Source organism: Falco biarmicus, chromosome 5, assembly GCF_023638135.1.
Source record: "Falco biarmicus isolate bFalBia1 chromosome 5, bFalBia1.pri, whole genome shotgun sequence".
NCBI lineage: Eukaryota > Metazoa > Chordata > Aves > Falconiformes > Falconidae > Falco > Falco biarmicus.
The window spans coordinates 43007892-43032151 of NC_079292.1; the positions used below are offsets into that span (position 1 = coordinate 43007892).

The 24260-nt window shown below is 37.1% G+C and overlaps 1 protein-coding gene across 1 annotated transcript in view; it reads right to left on the reverse strand.

Annotated features, from left to right (window-relative positions):
* CNTN1 (contactin 1) overlaps positions 1 to 24260 on the reverse strand; it is a 244648-nt gene that overhangs the window by 211143 nt on the left and 9245 nt on the right. Inside the window, exon 2 of the mRNA XM_056341602.1 lies at positions 8283 to 8364. The gene's annotated coding sequence lies outside the window, so the exon portion shown is untranslated. The remainder of the gene's footprint in view (positions 1 to 8282; positions 8365 to 24260) is intronic.

The following is a 24260-nucleotide window of genomic DNA, read 5'->3' on the forward strand; positions in this document are numbered from 1 at the left end:
CCATATGACTCCTGAGCAGCACCTCTATCTAACACTTCATCTGTATACTTCTGTAGTCTCTTATATCTAAGGATCTCAGAGCTTTTTGCCAATATTTACTGCAATTCATGTCAATCTTGTAAGGAAAGAAAACAACCATATCACTCTATGATAAACAAACAGTGGAAATGTTGTAAACTAAGAAAATATTATAACTGATTTAAAAATACTCCAGTAAAAAAAATAAAATTATCTAAGTTGTTTGGTGTTAGGTGTTTTTTTTTCAATATAGTATGTATTACATTAAATCTTTTATATATAGTTTTATGCTTCTAGGAAATCAAAAGCTTTCCAAACTTGGTTTTCTGTTTGGACTAACACAACCACTATTCTACATTTAGGTTTTTTTATCCTTAAGTCTCATCAACTAGGCAACATGCTACTACTTTCATTTTCTCTGCCAATATACTCCCATAATGTATTACAGGAAGCCATGTATGCCAGCACCAGACAGGAAGATTTTTGGCGATACAAAATGTAGTTAACTCTTAAGGACAATAAACCACAAATTATACTTTTCGTTTCCTGCAATAGCAAAACAAAGCAATGACAGTACCACTAGGACATGCACTTGAAGAATATTCTGTGACCAAAAAGACCATAGTAATAGTTTAGTCTGATCTGTTGTAGAATACATACCACAAACCATCATCAGTAATTCTTGCATCAGGTCTAGTAACTTGTGATAATACTAACACACAGCTTTTAGGAAATAGTCCATCTTGCTTAAGGTTAATAACCCTCATCTTCAAAACATGTTTTTTACTGTATTTTTAGTGCAATTTTTAGCAGCACATTTTTGCAAATTCCAGCTTTATGGTCCTGCTGTATCTTTGTAAAATTAAAGGGCTCTCTTAACAGTAGTTACCTCATCCCAGTGCAGCCATCAGTCTTCCCAAACTGTTTCTTTTGCCTTTTAATATATGTGAAAGAATTAAGACAAAACACCCACATAATTTTCTATTAAAAATTATCATTTAGGATTTCATATCATAGATAATGAAGCCAGAGACTTCTCATGTGGATATATCTTACAGATGTAGCACATCAGCCAGTACATACCGTTCATATTATCACAGAAAAAAATCTATCACCTCTACAGTAAGTGCTCCTGCCTACAAGACACTCCAAAACAAACTTCCCAACCTTCTTGCTTACTTAAGGGCTTGGAAAACCACAGCACAATTACACCTCCTTCCAGTAGCTGTTATATTCCTTCATTTCTGAATTAACTTCCTAAATCTTTATGTTTAATTTCTGAAATTATTCAGAAGCTGGATACAGACACAAGATGTAGCATTTCAGAATTCCCCATTATGCTTTAAAGCAAAGACCAAGAGGGTACCAAAAAAACAGGAGCAAAATTTACCCATGATGTAGAAAGTAAAGAATTAACTAACCCACAAACAGTAATTATTTAGACAAGTTGTAACTTCAACAAGTGCCCATGTGGCAAAATGAAGTAGAGGTAAAATGATCAGTCAAAATAAAATAGACACCTGCCAGCTGATCAAAGGACATATATATGCAAGGAGATTTAAGATTTTCATCTTAGTAAATACTCACTCGGAATATACAGGAAAATAATATTAAAAAAAAAACCAGAAGACATGTTAGACAAAAACTGGAACTTCTATTGGCCTTTTTTGTCTCCCAAAACATTATTTTATTTTAGAATAAGCTTCCTGAGGGTTGCAGGACTTTACAATAATTATGGCTGTTACTTATGTTGGCAATTTTTTCTAACATACTAAAATGAATCACTACATAGAAACAAATACCAATACTCCTCATGTTCTGCTTCTTGGTAATGTTTGCCATTACTATTGCTAACATCAACCCAAACTCTTGACTGAAAAACCCCCACAACTGCTAAAATGCAAACCACATCTCTGATTTGGGTAAACTAAACAGGATTATTCAGTTACTAGCAGCAGAAACCAATCCCAGTAACAAGAAAACAGAAAAAAATACTCAGGTGTGCATTGTGGTTTTTTTTTATTCATCCATCTGGGTGGTATTGATATCAAGATTATCACATTTGTTTTAGAGGCTAATTCCTATATAACTATACTAGATGGAGAGCAACAGAAATAAACAGAGAGTATTTCCAATCCAGAATGTCTCGCTGCTTCTACTGACCTGCAAATCTCATGTGAGTAACAGTCTGCTATCAGCTCATTAAACAACCACGTGGAAATCTCACCATCTGCATTAAGTGGAGCTATATGATTCTCATCAAAGGGGCAGGATACGCATAGAATAGTCATTCAAGAAACATCCAGCTTCAGTCTAAATATCTTCACTTAAGCTGTTTTCCCCCTATTCTTTGTTCTAAACACTGGACAAACTTCATCTCTACTGCATAACTAATTATTGTAAGATAGCTTTAAATATTGTTAAAACTTCCAAAGGAATGGTCAGCATATTTTAACTAAACTTGAAAAGGAATATTGATGGAATACCTTTTGAAATTACTGATCAAAGGAGCTCAAACAGTAGTATAAGTCTATGAATTATACTTACCTAATGAGAGGATATACATCACAGGCATCTATCTGCTTAACCAGATCATCAAAAATTTCTTGTTAAAGTAAAATAATTGACTAATAAGCATGTAATGGGCTAAACTCCATCAGTATTATTGGTAGCCTGATGATTTCAAAAAGGAACCATCAATCCCTGAGAATATTCTGCTTGCAGAAATTCTTAGGTGTCTCAGCCAACTTCCATCTTTTTTTCCCATTTGTAAACTACACTGTGAATTATTTATCCAAGTTCTGGTCAAAAGAGAAAAGAACCAAGGTGCAAGGAGAGCACCTCTTTGCTCACAGCCTCTTCCATGGGTTTGTATACACAAAATCAAAGTAGGAAAATCTAGAATCACAGAGTAATAGAATTGTTCTGATTGGAAAAGACCCTTAAGACCATAGATTCTAACCATAAACCTAACACTACCAAGTCCACCACAAACCCATGTCCCTAAGTGCCACATCTACGTATGTTTTAAATACCTCCAGGGATTGAGGGTGATTCCACCACTTCCTTAGGTAGCCTGTTCCAATGCTTGACAACCCTTTTGGTGAAGAAAGTTTTCCTAATATCCAATTTGAACCACCCCTGACACAGCTTGAGACCATTTCCTCTCATCCTATCACCTATTACTTGGGAAAAGAGACCAACACTCACCTCACTACAACCTCCTTTCTAGTAACTGTAGAGGAGGTCTTCCTCCTTTCCAATTACCAAAACTCAGCTTGAAGCCTTGCAGATTACTCTGCTTTCATGACTAAATCTTTTGTAAAAATCAGATTTGGCTTCAAGTTTACACTGAGTAAGTCATTTTACACACACGCACAGAGAAAATACGTATTTTTAAATCAAATTCATTTATTATTTTTGACAAAAAATACCACATCGTCCCTCTGATCTTCTTGGGCTTAACCTTCAACTCCTAGTACATACACTTAATCAAAAAAAAATGTCAAACACTGTGACATTTTGATTAACATCACATGAACATATATTCCCACACATGCACACACTCTTCCTGTTTAACAGTGCCCATTCAATGATTTCACTTTTGTAATGACTTTAGGATTACTACTATTTAAGTAATAATTACATTTTAACACACAACACATTGTATTTCTTCTCTGACAAGGAAATCCTAAGGCTCTTCCATTTAATAGATTTATGCAGTATTAAATGTCATTAATGGAGCTCTCTTAAGCAGAAGAAAAAGAATCACATTTCCACTGGATTAACAAACTTTAAATTGCACTAAATCAACCAAAGCAATAGTCATGTTCATCTACCTATATCTTACTCTTTTCTAACGTTTTCTGTAATGAAATTCATAATTCACCATTCATTTCCAAATGAAACATGAATTACGCTTTTGCGGGCACATTAAATCATCATAATATTTACTTCATAAATGTTGCTTTATTAATAAGCACTTAGCTGTATCCTTGTATGGAGCCAAAATTAAATCATTTTTGCAGCTGTCAATGTGCCACACAATTCTACGGTACCAGATAAATTCATAATCACTTTACTGATTGTCAGCAAAACTACAATGGACAGTATTATCCCTGCTAGCTAACAAATGTCATGGAGTTCTCAGAGTCATGCTGTGCCATGACTGCTGCATGCAACATGCTGGCAAATCGTATTTCTAGAAGGGTTAACTACCACTCCCATTCTGCCATTCTATAAAGTATCCTACTAAAGACTGAAGCCTACATATAAAATTAGATAATTGGCTATTGGAGTGTCGGGAGATTTTAAGTGGTTCCATCATTACTGGGCTTGATCCAAGTCTGAAAGAAATCACTAAAGACTCCCCCTAATGATGCAGGCTGTAAATAAAGCTCTTAAAATAAACCCTATTCAAGTATAGGCCTGAAGTTGTGTTCTATATTTTACATATTTATAACTACTAAGAACAGTGAACTGCTATCACTTATCACTTTTATTTTTAGCATATATCCCTCTGAAATACTTGATTAGGTAATCTAATGTTCCATTTTACTATGTCATTTAGCTCTGCAGAGACACCAATAAATGATACACAAATTAAATGCATAGCAAGGCTGAAGTACTCCATGATAGTTCTTCTCAATTCAAAAGACACAGTAAACATCAACCAGTTCACAAAATAATCAAGTATTGACACTCCAACAATAAACCAGGGCATCTAATACAACTGGTGATGACACTGGCAGGAGCTAATACAGCAAAATTATCCATCACTGCTGCCTGTGTTGTTTCTTATCCTCTGTCTTTCCCATCCTTTTTTATTCTTTCTTCAGTATCTCTTGTGAGCAAATGGCTTATTTCAGGGGTCATCATGGACTCTATGAGCACACCTCATGTTTCACCTGTTTTAAATGCTAGTGCTTTCACTTATAATAAATGTTGCATTCTGGAACAATTTCCCCAGGACCAAACAGCATTTTTTTCTTTAGTACCAGTTACATTAGGCCTTCCTAAGCAGTCTTTGTCCAAACATATGCTTCAAGGTCATTGCTTTAGAAAATCTTTTTACCCTAAGAAAGTGGAAAACTTAACGTGACCTACTTTACAATACTTGTATGCTGACACTGCTTTCAAATGAACATCTAATTCATAAGATTAATGACACAGCGGAACAGTTTAATGGGATATGGGAATTATTTACCCTGAACTGAATGGAGGAAAAAAACCACCCGACACCACACTCCACAGATACACGAGAGAGAGGTGAGTATTACTGGGTAAGAGGCATGCATGAACTAATGACAAAGCCTGGAACCCTGTTATTCCAAAATGTTCTATTTGTAGCTTTCCCATAATTTGTCTTAGGCTTAATTCTGCAGAATAACAGGATTTGCCTCCTCCTCAACATTAGCGTATGCCACCAAGATCCCTATGTGGCCATGTCCAGGTCACTACAGTTCTCATCCTGAACTGAAAATTAAGACAAAACAAAAGCATTACTTTATGACAAAACCACCACCAATCTACTTTGGCTGAAAGACATCCTTTCATAACAAACCAATGCTTTGATTTTATGGTACAACTTCTAAAACTACTATACGATTTATGCAAAATTATAATTGCAGCGTATTTCACTATCTAGGTGCAGTGTTGACAGTTACATTAACGTGTCAGCATGGGAGAAACTGTTGGTTAATTGCTCAAGAATTTGCCCATAAGCCCAGGCACACTTTTTAGCTATTGTTGAGCCCCATTCTCCTCGACTGCCTTCTTAGCAATTAACCTAATTACATGAGTTTAAAGTTAGCTCATGCATGTTTACAAGTGCTAATAATAATGTTTCTGATAGTGGAAGAGGAACTTGCCATTATGCAGCTATACTGCCCTGAGTTTCAGTGTGATTTAGTTTGCTTTGAATTTTTTTTTCCCAAAACTAGGATGACAACTTCCTGTATCAACAGAATCGCCACCTGTAGCTCTCTAGGAGCTATATTTCCAGGATAAGAAGCCCTAAGCAATGAATTACTAACTTTGAAATAAATTACTGAATTAGAGAACTAGGTGGGGGAAAGAAAAAAAAAAAAAAAAAACAACAGGAAACAGAAGTCAAGTTAAATGACCAAGTGCCACCCTATTTTATCTACAAATCTACACATAAATCTTATGACCATCATGTGGGCAATAAGCTACACTCCATTTGAGTTGGAGAACATTGAGGATGCTTGATGTAGCCTAGGACTGCACTGAGAAAAGAGATGTGGTCCATTCAGGTCATAAGGTGGCCATTCTTTTTGCTCATAGCATTTTAGTTCATTACAAATGCCAAGTGTATGCATGGCAATCAATCTCACTGAATCTAAACATCAAAACTAACATAGATCAGTATAGTTATATCAACCCATATATATTATGCTCCCTTGTTTGCCCTCAAACAGTCTCTTAAATCAAGTATCACACCTTTTTCTTATAAGGGAGTGCTCTTGAAGTGTTGTTACCTTGTTATATACACTGCATTTCCCCAGGTATTGTAACTCCACCACTCATCTTGATTTGTTGACATGACTATTTGCATGACCTGGATTTTGAGTCTGCTGCATGCTTTGACACCACACTTCATTATGTGTCATGGCTCTGTAAATCAGCTTGGCAGTGACACTGAGTAATTAAAAATGTGGGTAGATCAGAAGCACAGGTACAAGTCAAAAACCCTTTTTCCTCTTGAATCAGAAACCGAGTTCCGCTACTCACAGGAGGATCTGCCTTGGGAAAGATGAACTGCTGGTATAGACTCAATGCACAGTGAGTCACTACAACTTTCCTAAGCTTCAGGACAAAGTCCCAAAGAGAAACATGATTAACAGGTTGTTGGCAAAGATGAATCTACACTCATCCAGGGCTCAGGCAGTTTGTCTGCAATCACAGAAACTAATGCTCTGCCTTAACCTTTAACTTGGAACAATCACAGGTGTCCCAATACATTCTACACAGGTTTATAAGCCAATGAACCCAAATGAATGCCTTCTGTGGAATAACATAGCATCTAATTACCAATAAGATTTCCAGCATAAAATGACAAGAAACACTAACATATTGTTCAGAGGGATGGGAAAGGAGCATTTATAAAATAAGATTTTCCACACCTTCAAATACATATGTCACTTTTCCTAAATCTCTGGCTAATCAATACAATACTCAGCAATTTTTTAACCATGGTATGTCCTTCAAGTTACTCTTGATTACTATGGCTATGTCTATGCTAGGAACTTTAAGAAGCCCTGAACCATATTACCTGACACAGAGGTCAGCTGCTCCTGAATAGCCCATATCCACACTACTGTAAACCTATATACAGCAGAGCTGAGCAAGCACAAACTCTCTCCTGTGACATGGTTTGGGACCATATTAACTCCTACGCTCATGATTGTTTCTGCATGTAGCAGGAAGAAGCCATTCTAACAAGTTAGCAGAATACATGTCACAGCACAATCAAACAAAAAGCTGCAACAAGGCTTTTACCATTGGTCAGATTCTACTGTCCAAGCTGTATCCCCTTCCTCTAGAGGTCAGACCACACCACTCCTCCTCTATCCTACCCCCCTCTCCCACCATCCTCAGGGCTATTTAACTACTTAGCAGGAACGAGCTACAGCTGCACATCATCCATGTCAACGAACCCACTGCCGCTGAGGCAAGGCCACAGCTGCATGTTATCAATGCTGATCAACCCACTTCATTCCTCTCAGATAGGCTACGAGTTCTCATGCACAAGAATATTCCCCATCTCTCACTCTTCAGCATAGTACAGATACAATACAAGCATCCCTAAGATCAGCTCCAGCAAGAGATATGAAGATTGAATATTACTCCTATGTATTTACATACTGGGCAGAACTAGTATTTCAAAAATCATGCAATTAATAGCTTCTGATTCTAACTAAGCACTGATAGCATCTAGATTTTAAATATCTAAAAATCTAGATGCTATTTGTGAAAATTACCTTTTGGGTTTTTTCCATTTAAAACCACACCTTTTCCTTTGGTTACTCAGACTTTTGTCTAATCTCACTGGTAATATGCAAATGCTCATCTTGCTGTGTTCATCAGACTAACTGCACACACAATTTCAGATTCACAGCAAGTGTAACCACACAGAATTCAAAATGCTCCTCTTGACCTATAAAGCCCATTGTAATTTTAAACATTATCTCTCCAGTGTGATCTCAGCATACAGATGCTAACTGAGTTTGTATGATACCCACCTTGCCTCAGGACAGTCAATACACTTGAAAAGGAAGATGCTCTTGCTGACAGTGCTGAGATTGCCTTAAAGCTATGCAGCATCTGGAAAGAGTAAGCACGCAATCAATTTTCATACGACAAGCATAGAATGGCAATATGAATTCTTAGCTCATACGAAAAAGAAGCTAACATTTGAATTACTAACTGCAATGGCTTTACAAATAAAGAATGTCATTATCAACTAAGAATTATACTGCTGGGCTTCCACACAAAAGTCAGTGTGCTCAGTGTATACTCCATTCTCATACGTATTGTTCTCAAGGTACAACAGAAGTAATTCTCTGGTTCCAGACTACCTTTTCTGCTGACATTATCTTCCATCCACCATCCAAGATAATATTTCCAAGAGAATAAATTCTTAATTACAAAATGCCACTTCAAACACAACAGCCCTTTTTGTCTTTCCAAGGCAAACCCCAAAAATAGTATGGGCATTAGAGAGGAGAATCACTAAGAAGTATAATCAGAATCAAGCTATGCTTTCAGTTACCAACAAAGCAAAATAAACTAACATTTTCAGATAATTCTTGAAGTATTTTTCTTCAACTTTTACCTGAATTATGCACCAAACTGTGAAGACTCACTCACTACACTCTTGTTGGAGTATTATTACACTAATTATTACACTAATAAGAGCTAGCATATCCAGTGGAAATACTGCAACCTTTGAGATATAATCCAAACAGCACTTAAATAAATAAATCCAACTATAAACCAGAACTTAGATATGACAATAAAAATAGAGTAAGTTTGGTTTTTTCTGTAATTTTCCTTTTAGTGTAACAGTACATTTACATTGCTATTAAACAAAGTCAAAAGCCCTGCATCAGAATGAAATAAAAATATATTGTTAAAACCTTTTTCTACATAGAAATTAAACTAAAAGTATCTTTAGAAGGTAACATTTCATGTTAGCTACTCCACAGAAATGGGGATAGACATTCAAAAGATCAGTATTGTCATGCTAATGTCATGAAGTTACACCATGTTAACAAAAACAATTAAATTTAGTACAATACTTGCTTTTATTATAGATAAACCAGTTTATGTCATTAACATGGCATTTAAAAAAAAAAGTTAAATACCCTCTTGGATGGAAGAATATCACTTTCCAACATTGCACTGTGGCTCACCTGAGCAGAATGCACTAGAGTAATTTGCCTCCGCAAGCAGCATACTGAGGCAATTATGATCAATTTTGCAGTACCTCCTGTTTTACAGCTCCTCTGGAATGTTCTTCTTGAGGAGTCTTTTTACTAGAAACGTCACAGGGGCAATGAGAGGGGAAAAAAGTAAAATGTCCCTTGGATATTGGTCCAGTATTTGAAGCATTGATTATATTTAATTAAACTATAAAATTCTCCTTGTGCAACAACAGCATAAAACCAACCTTGCCTGCTGAAACCTTGAACAGTCAGTAGAACTCTATGAAACCAAAACACTTACTAAAATAGCTAGCTATTTTTCTGCATTAAAGGTTTGGCTCAAATCTTAGCTATAATTGAGCTGAAAGCACTAATGGTCCAGTGGTTACAGAATCAATGTTTCTCCTAAATGATAAGGCAGAAAAAGTTGCAGAACATTTACATGTAACCAAGATATTAATCTATATAATCACTCACTTCTCCATTTCCATGACAACCATTAGAGAAGAGTTTTCACCCTGAAGGAATTTTTCTTTCACAGTATTACTGGAAAGCTGTGATTGGAAAAGCATTGATTATTTGTTGCCCAGAGCACAGGAAATTCAAAGACGGGTATAACAACACTCTGCCCTCAAGAGAGGCCAAGCCCACCAAGACCAGAGGGGAGAGTTAGGCAGATCCATGTAGACTGGAGTATCTAACTCCACGTGCCGTTTCACTTCTCTTCCCCCCAAAAATCCCACAAGTGGAAGGAGGTCCACACAGGTTAGATTCATTTCACATGAATGAGGTATCATGATGAAAAGGCAACGTATTTGAAGAAATGGCAAGTGATTCAACGTAAGAAATACCTTGTATCACCTAACAGAAGACTACAGCCCCTCATTCAGAGCCCTTCTGTATTGGACCCCCGAGAGGAGAGCACTGCTGCAAGCAGCCTGCAGCCGCCCAGCCCCACGGGGATCCTGACCATCCCAGCAGTGCTCAGCCTACCCAGGGAAGTCAGGTGCCAGTCAGCCTAGACTGAACAGCCTGAAAGAGCCAGTGTCAGCCTCACAAATAACACCATTGCCTCCACCTACGGGAACTTTTCATTCTGCCTTCACATTATTCATCAACATGGCTTCATGATTTCTGTATAATAAAAGCCTAGCTTAGCAACCTACTCTACTTTGACTGAAATACATGGGAAAAAAATCCCACTGATTTGGGAAGGATTGAAACCATGCATACCAAAGCATGTAATCATTCCAAAAAGATTATGTGACCCAAAACTATATTTAAGAGACCATGAAACACAGCAGGGTTGGGTTTTTTTCAGTAGTCACTATATATAGGAGCTGATAAAAATAAGACAGCTTATGAAACAGAATATTTATAAGGCATAAAGTTTACTTGGCACTACTTGGGAATGACTCAGCATACTATTTACACATAGGGTATTTAAAAAAAAGAAAAAAACCAACAAAAAAACAAAACCAACCAACCGTTCTTGTAAATACACACTTTTGAGGTATTTAAAGGAGTTGAGACTTGCACAAATATTAAAGAACTGTATTTACAGGATGGAAAACTGTCATATAATATAAGCTTATTTTAAAGTAGACAACTTGTTCCTAGGAAGTTTTCCAGGAATATGCCCTATGCTCTACTATAGCAAAATGTAGATCCCACAGGCATTTTCCTTTAAGACAAACTGGCCCCGGTGCCCCTTCTCCCGGAACACCTCCCAGATTCCATCCAATCTCTTGAAAGTCTTCCCAAAGCCTCTCATAGCCAGAATTACCAGTGGGACAAGAGGTAGGTCCGAGCTACATACTGATGCCTGCCAGCAGATCAAACAACACAGGTAACTATTCTGTGTTGTTCTCAGGTTAAACATTTCCCTAAGAAAATATGAAATAATCAGTCCATCAGATACTCTACAAGAAAGGCCAGCAGATAGGACTACTTGTTAAAGCTAGTTGTGATATTTGGATTCATGTAGAGCAGTATTTCACAAATCACTGCAGTCGGCACTCTTCCATTTTTTGAGGCAGATCAGCAGCTTTCATTATGAAACAGAAATCATGACTACAAATTGTAACAATCCTCAGACTGAAGAGGAAATGTACACGTCAATAACATGAGCTTTTAACCCATAATCCTATTATTCTATTAAAAAAAGAAAGCAAATTACATTATTAAGGGATCATTTTCCACAACTACTCAAAACAGCAGGACAGCTCAAAGCAAGGCATGCTATCATGCTGACATGCTCAGTGTTTTGTTAGGAAGCATGTGTACTTTAATCCCTTGTCATTTATGTGTGATAAAAAATACCAAATTTCTGTTCATTAGTGTCATGTAACCTCTACAAAACTACTGCTATATGTGACTTCAGTAACTGATGTAACTTCTAGCTTAACACTATGACAAAATAATAATTTTCTAGCAAGCATGAAGTGATAACTCAGATACAAAAACATACATTTAAACATGGTAGTTGCAGTCAATAAATACTAGCCCTACTTATTATAGGTACTTATCTACCAAATAATGCAATCGCCAAAAATCTCTTGTCATGCAGTTCACCTGGTTGTGAAGGTCAGCATATCTGGAAGTTGCATCCACAGCAGTAAACAAAATAAAAAAATAAATAAAAAAACAAACAAATAAAGAAAACCAACTAAAAGAACACAAAACAACATTGCTTCTCCATTGCCTTGGATTGGTTGAGAACAGGTAAATTAAGTTATCTGTGTTTGTTTGCTCTCCGTGCTGAAATAAAGGATTAGCAGTATGCAGATGAGGGGGTTTTTCACCTTCAAATTCCCACCCCCCCCTTTTTTTTTCCCCTACTGGAACAAGCTTCCATAAGATCACTTTGAATGATCTTAGGTTTATATATCTTTGGATTTATGTGATGGGTTGACCCTGGCTGAATGCCAGGTGCCCACCAAAGCTGCTCTATCCCTCCCCTCCTCAGCAGGACAGGGAAAATATAACAAAAGGCTCGTGGGTCAAGACAGGGCAGGGAGCTTACTCACCAATTACCATCACAGGCAAACAGACTGAACTTAGGGAAAAATTAATTTAATTTACTACCAAATACATGAGAAATAAAATGACCTCTTAAAAACACTTTCCCCCCACTCTCCCTTCTTTCCAGGCTCAACTTCACTCCCCATTTTCTCTACCTTCTCCCCTCGCAGCAGCGCAGAGGGATGGGGAATGGGGGTTGCGATCACATACTGTTCATCACGTGTCGTCTCTGCTATTCCTTCCTCCTCAGGGGCAGGGCTGCTCACACTCTTCCTCTGCTCCAGTGTGGGGTCCCTCTCACATGAGACAGTCCTCTGTGACCTCCAACTTGAGTCCTTCCCACGGGCTGCAGCTCTTCACAAACTGCTCCAGCCTGGGTCTATCCCTCCCCTCGTCAACCAGACAAGGGAGAGAAAATGTAACAAAAGGCTCGTGGGTCAAGATAAGGACAGGGAGATCACTCAACAATTACCATCACGGGCAAAACAGACCCGACTTGGGGAAATTAGTTTAACTTGTTACCATTCAAATCAGAAAAAACACTCACCCCCCACCCCTGCCTTCTTCACAGCTTAACTTCTCTACGTCCTCCTCCCACTGATCAGCGCAGGGGAATGGGGAATGGAGGTTACATTCAGTTCATCACATGTTTCTGCTGCTTCTTCCTCCTCACACTCTGCCCGGCTCCAGCCCGGGGTCCCCCCCACGGGGCGCAGCCCTTCAGGCACAGACGGCTCCAGCCTGGGTCCCCCGCGGGGTCACCAGCCCGGCCAGCAAACCTGCCCCAGCCCGGGCTCCTCTCCCCACGGGGACACAGGCCCTGCCAGGACCCTGCCCCAGCACGGGCTGCCCACGGGGTCACAGCCCCCTTCGGGCACCCCCTGCTGCGGCGGGGGGTCCCCAGGGGCTGCAGGTGGGGATCTGCCCCACCGTTACCCTCCATGGGCTGAGGGGCACAGCCTGCCTCACCAGGGGCTTCCCCAGGGGCTGCCGGGGAACCTCTGCTCCGGGCCTGGAGCCCCCCCTGCCCCTCCGTCTGCACCGGCCTGGGGGGCTGCAGGGGTGCTCCGCTCACACAGCCTCACGCCTCTCTCCATCTGGCACAGATTATTTTTTTCCCCCTTTCTTAATAATATCCCAGCAGTGCTACCATTGTCGCTGACAGGCTCAGCCTTGGCCAGCAGTGGGTCCATCTTGGAGCCGGCTGGCATGGACTCCATTGGACATGGGGGAAGCTTCTGGCATCTTCTCACAGAAGTCACCCCTGTAGTCCCCGCTACTAAAACCTTGCCACGCAAACCATAGAGTTTAGTACTAGATGACAATGTACTTTGATGAAAACACATCTGTTTATTTGACATGACTGCTACCTGCATCAGCAAATGGACAATGTCAAATTAAAATACTTAAAAGTTCTCAATTGTAAAAACTGGAATGACTGAAAATTTAAAATCGTTAATAATACATATTCACATTTATCACAAATGAGCAGACATATGATTAGTATATTTTATTCACCTACAAATTTAGTATGTGAAAGCATATTTGTTAAATATTCTCCTGCTCATCTTTTCCTTACACCTTTGTCTTTCGAAGTGAAAAAGAAACATTAAACTACCACTATGACAAAGATGGGAATATATCATTATTTTTCAGTCAACTAATTTGTATAAATGTTTCATTTCACAATTTTATGGTACTTCTTGCTAAATCCCAGAGGAACCCAAAACAATGTCTATAAACAGAATTTGCCAGCACTCAGGACAGAAATATATTTCTAAGGAGCTGAAATAATGTCAAACCTATTTCCTCCCCTTTCATTAAAAAACACAGGTTGAACAAACTCCCAGACCTTCCATGTAAATACTTAAAAGAAATGTAAAATTTGAAGTAAAATATTTTAATAATACTACCATGTATCCATTTTGATTCAATGGGAGATGTTTTGTGCCTTGGGACTTGTAGACTCTTGGCTGTTCAGATGGCTCACTCGAATTTATTTCTATCAACAAAAATAATTTAAACATTCCAAGATGGGGTTTTTGTTTTTTAAGAGATATCTAACTGAGAAGCAAAAGGATGTTTTTAATTAAATGATGTAATAAGTGACAGGTATTTGAAGTGATTTCTAATGCATTCTTCCTAGAATTTACCAAGTCATTAAAAACATGATCTCTTTCAAAAAGTAAATTCTTCAAAGACAAATAAACTATAATCAATTACCAATCTATACAGGAAAAAATAGTCAAGGGCAAACCACACTTCCGTTTTGACTAGAATCATACACAAATTCAAATTGAAACATCATCATCATCTCTTTTCTTACTAAATCCAATCATGAAAATATTTAATCCATGACCTGCCAAACTCCACCTCATGACAGTATCAGCACCAGCAAATGATGCCCTGAGGTTTCAATATGCATTGACTTTTCTATTACTCCATTTAGTGACAATCTCAAAAACCCAACATAAAACATGACCTATTTCTTCCATCTTCCAGTTTTCATTTACTGCCTCTAGTGATAACCAGAAGACTAGTCTCCAGAGTCCAGATCAGCATCTGAATCTGAGAGGGAAAAGTGAACATAATCCCCAACTCTCACAGTCAAAGCTGAAAATTAGTCCCTGAGAAAAGAACATCCTTGCACATACTGCACAGGACAACCACCTGCACGAATGTGTCAATAGAGAATGCTCTTGTTTGAACAGCTACCAAAATCCCAGAACAGAACACAAAACTTATTCAAAATTAAACACAGTGAATATTCTAAAACTACCAACCTATTGCATTACATAAAAAAATCCAACAAACCAAAAAAACCAACCAAATTTAAACTGAAATAGATCTTGTCATCAAGCAATTAAATTCAGTATAGTTCTTCCTCCTTTGCATCTATGATAATTATTCAAACTTTATTCTATTTTTTGACTGTGCTTACATCTTTCAATAGCTTTAAGTACTGGACAAAGGGAAAAAATTAGGACTAAAATACAGTATATATCAAGAAAAATAGCATGCTCACAACCCTCAATCCAAACATCTAAGGGTGTTACTTGGAATGTCACTCATAAGAGGACGAGAAACACTATCATGAACCATGGGTTGAGAGGAGATAAAACACTGTGCCCAGAAAGATAACAAATACAAGCACTGTCTTTGGGGGATTATCTGGTGAGACCCTGCATGTCTGTGAGCTAAACTAAGCTACAGAGGCAAATGAAAGGAGATAAATTAAACTGGAAAATAGTTTAAGAGAACTTGCTTTTAAAGGACCATTGAGATTTGCACTGTTCTGATAGTAGTTGTGGGGTCAGCATGTTCTTCCCAATTCTCCTCAAAGTCTTTTCTTTCTTCCAGCCAAGGACTCACAGTTCTTCCAAATTACACAGTGCAATCAGGTACTTCCATTAAAATATGTCAAACACATTAAACTGCAAGGAGGTTGGCATTTTGAGAAAAGAGATTGGCATGGTTGAGCCTGTTCACATTAAAAAAAAAATAAATAAATTTGACACTCAAAAGCAGATAAAAAATAGCCCACTACAGGCTGACACTTCCTCTTCTGCTGCTCCTCATTTGAAGTATTACGCTGAGTAACTGACCACTCCAAGAGTTTAGAAATCCTGTCCTAAGTCACCACTGTTTAATAAATCAAAGATATTTTTAAGAAGAATATTTTTACTTTTTAAGTATGAGACAACAACTTCTACATTTTTCAGGAGCTCATCTACTAAGAAAAAAAATAATCACTCTCTGCTACTTCTCAAAATTAATATATCGCCTCTATGGCAAGCAACAGATGAAATCATCTGGGATATCATTCAATATATATGAAATATATTCATATATTTCAATATTCAAACAAACTCAGAGCCATGAAATAGGTATGCAAACCTATGCTGAAAATGCTAAACTTCTTCCACCCCAAACCTTACTTGTTCATAAACAACGCATTCAATTCTATTCCAAATGAACAAATAATCTGAGTATGTACTTTAAAAATACGGCACTATATCTTTTTATAAATTAGATTTCTGCTATTTTATAATAGCAAAAATCAGAACAAAAATCTTTAGGATTAATAACTCGTATGAAAACAGTTAGAAGCAAGCAGAATGACTACACTAAAATGAGGAATTGCATTATCATCAATTGAAGCTGAAAAATACTGCAAAACTATCAAAAAATTAAATCTACCAAAACCCCTCCTCCCTCCCTGCTCCCAAATATTCAGCAGGATGTGTACACATCAATCAATAAAGTTTAGGTGAACACAGGTAATACCTGGTATCTGACAGCCACTGATTTTTTACTTGACTGTCGTCACTAAGCAATAAAAATATAAAAATGGTTGAAATACTTTAAATCTTGGCCTTTGCTCTATTTTAAATCGATGTTATTTTAACTATTTAGGGAGTCAAGAACTGTTACATACAAAGTAGCTATCACTAAACGACAACAGCCTTTTGTTTTTATTACTATCACAGTAGCCTTAGTTAATCATTGTTTACATGGCTTTTTAGTAGCCTATAAAATAACAAACCTAATTTTCACTTAATACAAACTGAAGTATTCAAAAATTTATACATAACATGTCAATATTAATAGTGATGACAAAGTCAAATTGTTTAGTTACATTACCATAATAATTCAGAACAAAAATGGAAACAAAAGACAGACAGACACAGATACTAATCTCCTGTGAGAGCACAGGTTTTAGTTAATTTTAATTAAAATTAACTGTCTAATTTACTTGCAGGTTCTTAGAAAATTATCTCAAGATTCAGAGTTATAAATATGCTATTAAAAATACACCTTAGTGATACCTAAATAATCTGAATTAGATCTTTTTAAGAATGAATAAAATTCACAATTCATTGTAGAGTTATGAAGTATGGAATACCTCCATAATTAGTGAGCTATTCATCACATAAAATTGACAACCCCATATAGTGAAACTATCAAGTGAACATGCTGCAGCCAATATGCTCGAAGGTACATATCAGAGCCAAATGAAATATTCAGGTAATTAAGAATCTTGAACTGAAATAAAAACATTGCTCCACATTGCAATTGGTATCAAAAGGATATATGAATTGCTAAGCACCCACAGACACCAAAAAGCAGAGGAATAACTTACCTGACATACAATGGTAAAGCCAACTAGCTTGATGTCTAATACTCACATGAGATTCCAATTTAGAAAAAAAATACCTTCTTCAATTATATTGTTATTTCATTTGCAGCCAAATCAACATATGAAACAGAGCTAATGAAATGGCTTTTGCATAGCAATAAACTTAATTTCATTCTTGTTCTATATATCTATCCATGGAAAGCCATAGGGTATTACATGAGAAAATTCAGAGATCATCTGATGGCATATGGCCATTACAAGTTGTGTATAATCTAATGCCAACATTGTCTAAGAATCTACATGGGTACCTGGAGTGACCTTCAAGCAGCTAAGACAGTAGGTTATAAGGGAATCCTCATAGGAGAGGGTTCAGATATTGTTCAGGCATGTAGAAACATAAAATATGAAAATAATTTTATGTAGTAAAAGCAGTTGATAGGACAGTATTGAATAGCATTGACAGAACAGTAATTTAGTGCTTTTACATTTCTAGGTCAGATCTTTTCATCTTACTTGCAGTGAACAAATAGTACTTTGAGAGCTGTCCAATTAATAGCAGCTAAAAAGCTGAATTAATCTACTCTTTTGTGAACAAAATAAGATGTTATGTAAATTACTTCTCATCTTCGAAGTTCTCTGCACATATAGCTCATTAAAATCAGTTTTATGTCAGTGCCACTCCCCTGACGTCAGCTAAATTATTCCCAGTGCATACTTCCACATGTGTGATTAATGTCGAACCTAATAACCAGCTAATCACAGCGGAAATTCATAATGCTTCCTTCTATTTCTTTCTAAGAAAATAGACCTGCAGAGGGTGCAATGTACCTTAAAGTTACAGTAAACAACTAGATTTAACTTCTTTCCATTTTCACCATCAACTGTAAAGTTTCACGGTAACACAAGCTTCAATAAAAGAACTCTGAATTACAAAACTTTGGTAAAACGGAACAAAAGCTATTAATATTTGTGATTGAGAAAGGGGAAGGGCAATCTTGAAATAAAGACGACTACTTCTGCAGAAGTAGTTTACTTAGTTATAATAATACATTTGCCATTGGAGTTGTATTAAAGAAGTTAGATAAAATTGTCATGAAATGCATTTGATGTAACACATTTTTTGTTACTGGTTTTATAAAAATTGGAAAATGGTATTGAACCTGGTCCCAGTGGAACAAACAACAAAAGCTCCATAAAAGTACATAGCATATAGTACATAGAATAATAAAAAAGTACATAGAATAATAAAAGAAAATTCAAAATTCCAAATGTAAAACTAAGATTGAAAGAAAGTTGAGAAAAATGTTTTACAGGTCAATGACTTCCCATTGCAGTTTCATGCTGAAATACCAGTTGTCCAAGAGTTGTGTTGTCATAAAAGCCTTGTTGCTGGGAGTTTCTGTAAATGGACGCTACAGGTGTGGATGACTAACAGTCACCAGGAAGCAATAGGCTAGAAAGAGCAAATGTACATGCAACAAGGGTATAAAAGTCTACCAAACACTAACAAGCTCCGGAGATTTTTCACCCTATTGCATCTTCAAGAAATGAAAGACGCCCAGCCTGCCAAGCATGCACAAGGCCATTGGGCCATACCAGCGCCAACGAAGGGCTGTGCAGCTCGGACCACATCTGAGGTGGCAGCGGCAGCTGTGCGTCGTCACAGGCACGAGGACTGCATGTGCTGCTGAGGAAACAAAGGACCCTGCAAGGGACTCTCGAGGAGCCAAGGGACCCTGCAAGGGACTATCTGCACATCTGCCTAGAAGCCACTGTCACGCCAGTGCAGCCCTCCGCAGTGAGCAGCTGGGCTGGCCTCCATCTGGGTGACTGAGTGACTGCGTCTGCGGCCGTATCTGTGCGATAGCGCGTACCTGTGGCTGTGAGAACAGTGGGAGGGAACGAGCAAAGGTACTGAGCAAATAGTTACCTGCTTTTAATAACAGCTTGATTCTATTTATAATAAAAGTTTAATTAATAAAGGTTGTTCTAATAAATTTTCATTGGGACCTCTCTCTCCCTGACTTGCCCCCCTATGAGGGTAAAGAAAACTTACAAGCATGTTTGGATGCTCTCAAAGAGATCAGGACCCAGTCTCCTACACACCCTGACATGCATTACAATACCTGTAGAATAATGTATTTTTTTCACCATGTTGTTTTGTTCTTTATACAATTTGTCTCCGAAAATATAGTCAAATAAATGTTTTATTATGACTTACTAAGAAGAAAAGGTACTACCAACTCCACGACATTATCAGCTCAGATCTTGTATCTGATGGATGAAGGGACTCCTCTAGGCTTACAGAATGCCAGATTTCTGTGAATTTTGTAATTCTGACTTGAAGTGCACTGCGATTTGTACCCATACTCACTGCCAAAAAATTCAGTAACTGTTAGAAGCAAAACACAATTTTAAATGTCTTTCAGCCATAATTTCCTACAAAAGAACCCACTTTTAATGACACTGATGCACCATTTAATAAAATAAAACCAAACAAACAGAAAACCCAAACCAATATAAATCATATTACATAAGCCTCATTGCTAAATCATTTGTGAAGTCTGAAATGGCAATACTCCTAAAAAAGTACTGTATTGACAAATACAATTCTTATGTAATTAACAAGCTTCAAACGACATTAAAATACAACTGTGCTATACAAGTATATTTATAAAGCTAGCTGTATAAAATGTAAACAAAATAAATTGCATAATTGCTGTATCAATGTTTCATTGATAAAAGTGGGGGTGTCTTCTTTCAGATGAATAAGCCTATGATTTTCTGACTCAAAGTAACAAGAGTAATATAAACTTAAGACGAAGGAATAAAGTATCAACACTGAAGGTGTATAAAGTTAGAACACAAGACCCACATCAAGTCAGAGAATGTTACAAAGAGAATCTAGCATTTGCTGATACCATTTTCAAGGTGAATCCTTTCCAGTCTGCAACACACATAATTACATTGGTTTAAACAGAAAGACTGAAGTTGTATTTTATTGGAAATTCCTAAATGGTTTCAAGTATAAATATTATATAAAGAACAGTTTATCCATCTGTCCTAAAAATCATACATTTCTTGAAAGAAAATTTATTGTACCATGAATTTAAAGGAGGAGATAGGGTGTTCAAAGAGGAAGACACCAAGATGCTCCCACATTTTCCACACATGCCTTAACGTTTTTAACTGTGCCATTTTACTTTCCAGTCTTTCATCAGGTTTCTATACCTGTTTAATGGACCTTATTATTGCTATTCATACAACGTATGTTTATACAGCAGTTTGATTATGAGTGACACAAAGAAGTGCTGCTTCAATGAAAATTAATTTATAAGCATATTCCTAACAAATCGTCTTAACAATAGAAATCACTTGCCACAGAATCTCAGGATAATATTTTCTCCTCTAATTTGCAGAAAGGTAACTTCTCTTCCTCATTTTCCAGTAAGCTGGTAGAAAAAAGAAGGAGCAAAGAATCATCTTTTCCGATGCACAGTATGGAAACGTTATTTTTAATGGAAGGAAAAAAGAAGCCATTCTCTGTATAACTGCAAACTGACAACTTTATTTTTCATTGTACAGGATTGTCTTCTGCCACTCATTTCACACAGGTACCCCTAAAGTTTTTCCCAACTGGCACCCACTTTAACTTCCAAACATTCTTTGACTGGTTTTCAAAAATACTGGTGAGGCTGAACTGTCAACTCAGTTGGTTCAGCAAAAATGCAAGCCATTCCAAAGACAAGTACTTCCTCATGCTGCCTACATGTATGCACTCTTTCTTTCAGAAAATTGAATAATGGCTTATTTTCTCTGGAAAAGGAAAAGAAAAAGAACTTGTCTTAAAAAGACTATTGTAGCATAAGAGAAGGAAGCAATTTCCTTACCCAACTTCTATGCCAATTACCAAGCTGTGTAGCTTACAGCTCTCACTTACTGCAAGCTAGCACCTGCCAACTGTCACTAGACCAACAGAGAAAAAAGAGACACAGTAATGTTTATATACACTTCTGCAGTCAGAATTAACAAGAAAAACCCCACTATTTGCAACGGTCTACCAAACCATCAGAGAATATTTCTAAAAGTCTGCCACAAATATTTCTGCTTTTATATCACGCTGAACTGAGAAAACACTTAAACCCAAAGCTCTGGATGAGCAATTTAAGAAACTGATATATAAATGACTCCTTCATAGCTTTCAGCTGTCTTCTAAGGCAGCCTTCTAGGTCCGACTAACTGAAAAACAAGAATACAGATGTTTCTACTTATCTACATGCAAAACTGTAACTAAAAAGCTCATCTTTATAAGTGTCCCTATATTCATACAAACTAAGTGAAATATAAATTAATTGACTATGATTCCTCCCTCAGAAAAGGTCAAATTATATACAGTAAGTCACAGATGCATGCAAAAATGTATGTAGTATGCCAAATAAGAAAATTAATATTATTTGGAAACACATACAATGTACAGTATAGGAAGAACAATAAATTGTTTAAAATATCACAGCAACAACTGAACTACAAATACTTAGAAAACAGGGAGTTTTGAGCATGCAGAAGAGAAAGCTTTTAACAAAAAACACAATCCATAGTTTGAGGATATTCAATCATCAAGCAGGTTTTTTCAATTCCTTGGTTTGAATTAAAGTTTCAGATTATTCTCTATTAAATCTTCACATAATGATTAAAAATAATAATCCTTCTATATTAATTTGCATATGTGATTTGATTATATGCCTCTGTACTTAATACAGGAAAGTATGTCCTTATCTGGTATCAGTGTCTTCATTTATCTTTACTTTGTTAGATAATTCAAGAGACAGTGGGCTTATGGTTCAAATTATGAATTAGGTATTAGGTTTACATATTATGACCTGGGATCAGTTGAAGTCCACAATCTTGGCCTGACAAGCCTTCTGAGAGGCTGCTGTTCTGAAGTTACCATCTAATTAAGAGCAAACATGTTCACAGACTGATTGGACCTCCAATTCTTGGGTGCCTTTCACAAGAACAAAGTCTGAAAGACAACTAAACTACCTCTAAGCAGACACATAATTTCACAAGTAATTATGTTCCAGATTAGAAGAATCTTGAAGAACCTAACATGGCAACTACAGGACGTAAGAACTGGCTAAACTCCTACTGCTGGCTGAAATCTGCCTCAGATTACTCTGGTTTTGAGACAGAGTTTGTACATTTATGTGCGGTTCTAATCCAGAATAGGGCAAAATCAGACCATTTACTTTTAAATCATTGATGTGAATTTAAGATCATGCAGACGAGACAACTTCAATCTGAAGTACAGAACAGGCTAGGCAAATTAAGAAATGTGTGTTGGCACTTGTTATCTATTACCTCCTCTGACTCAGCTTCTCATCACTCCAATTAACTCCACTCCAATGTGATGTTTGTATCTCCTAGAACTGAGACCAAGTTTACCCAAGGGGTTCTCCCCAGGCCATCAAGAGAACTTCCAGGGAAGAAAACCACCCAAATTGAAAGCCAGGTTTACAAGTGTTAATGGGCCATGACTTCAGAGACAAGCATGAACACAAACAATACTAATATATCCAGCAACAGAAAATTTTGGGGTTTTCCAAGATTAAATAGCCTTTGAAAATATTACCCAAATGCACACACTGACTCTTTTTCATATGTACTTTTCCCAGGAAAAGATCCCATGGATCAGGAATAGAGGTCAGAACAAGAAAAAAAACAAAACAAAAGAACCCAAACTGTAGATTAACAGACATAAAGCCACAAATAAAAATACACTTTTTATGTAAGTGCTTACCAACATCCTGAAGGACTGTTTGGAAGTATGACTGTCTCCAAACACCTAAACCTGTTATTCTATACTATGGCTAACATCTTCAGCCAGAGAGTGCTCAGCCCAGCCCAAAACTTGCATCTGGACGATAAAGGTTAAAGGCCTAATGCTAAGAGCTAATAAAAACTTCTCTCATTTAAATCCACCTATATTTAACTCTGAAAAGCCCTTGATGAATTTTGTGTTCTGACAAAACTTTCAGATAAGTAAGTCAACATGACAAGCAAAAAATAATTGGGAATGTGTATTTAACCACGGATTCTCCTGAGCAGGCAAGAATTAGCCCCTGTGCTCTCTGGAATGATGACCTGTGTTTTATGAAGCTGAACTGGAATCACCCTGCCAGTAAATCAGTACTTCCAAAATGTAGTTTATTAGCTATACAAGTAACTGTATTTCCCTTAGAATTATTTTGTTATTTTAGATTACAATGTCTTCAAGTCAAACTACCAAATTAACTGCTCTTTGGCTGCTTCCACATCCCATTAATTAGCACAGTATCTAGCTTGTACCCACACAGTAGATGTTTTTCCCCTCTTATAAAAAGAGATTTGGTATCTAAAGAAAAGCGCAATACCTCATTAACCATGAAAATCCTTGAAAAAAAGGCCAAGAATATTTTAAATGTTTGGAGTGCTTTAGTTTAGACAGTGACAAACAAGTATCAAAATAGTTCTACCTACAAGTATGCTGACCTGAGCAAGGGGCTGTCTACAGACAGGTGCTGAACTGCTGAATTAAAAATTGCATTTCAAGGTGCTCCATATCCTCCACTGTACTTATATTAATACAC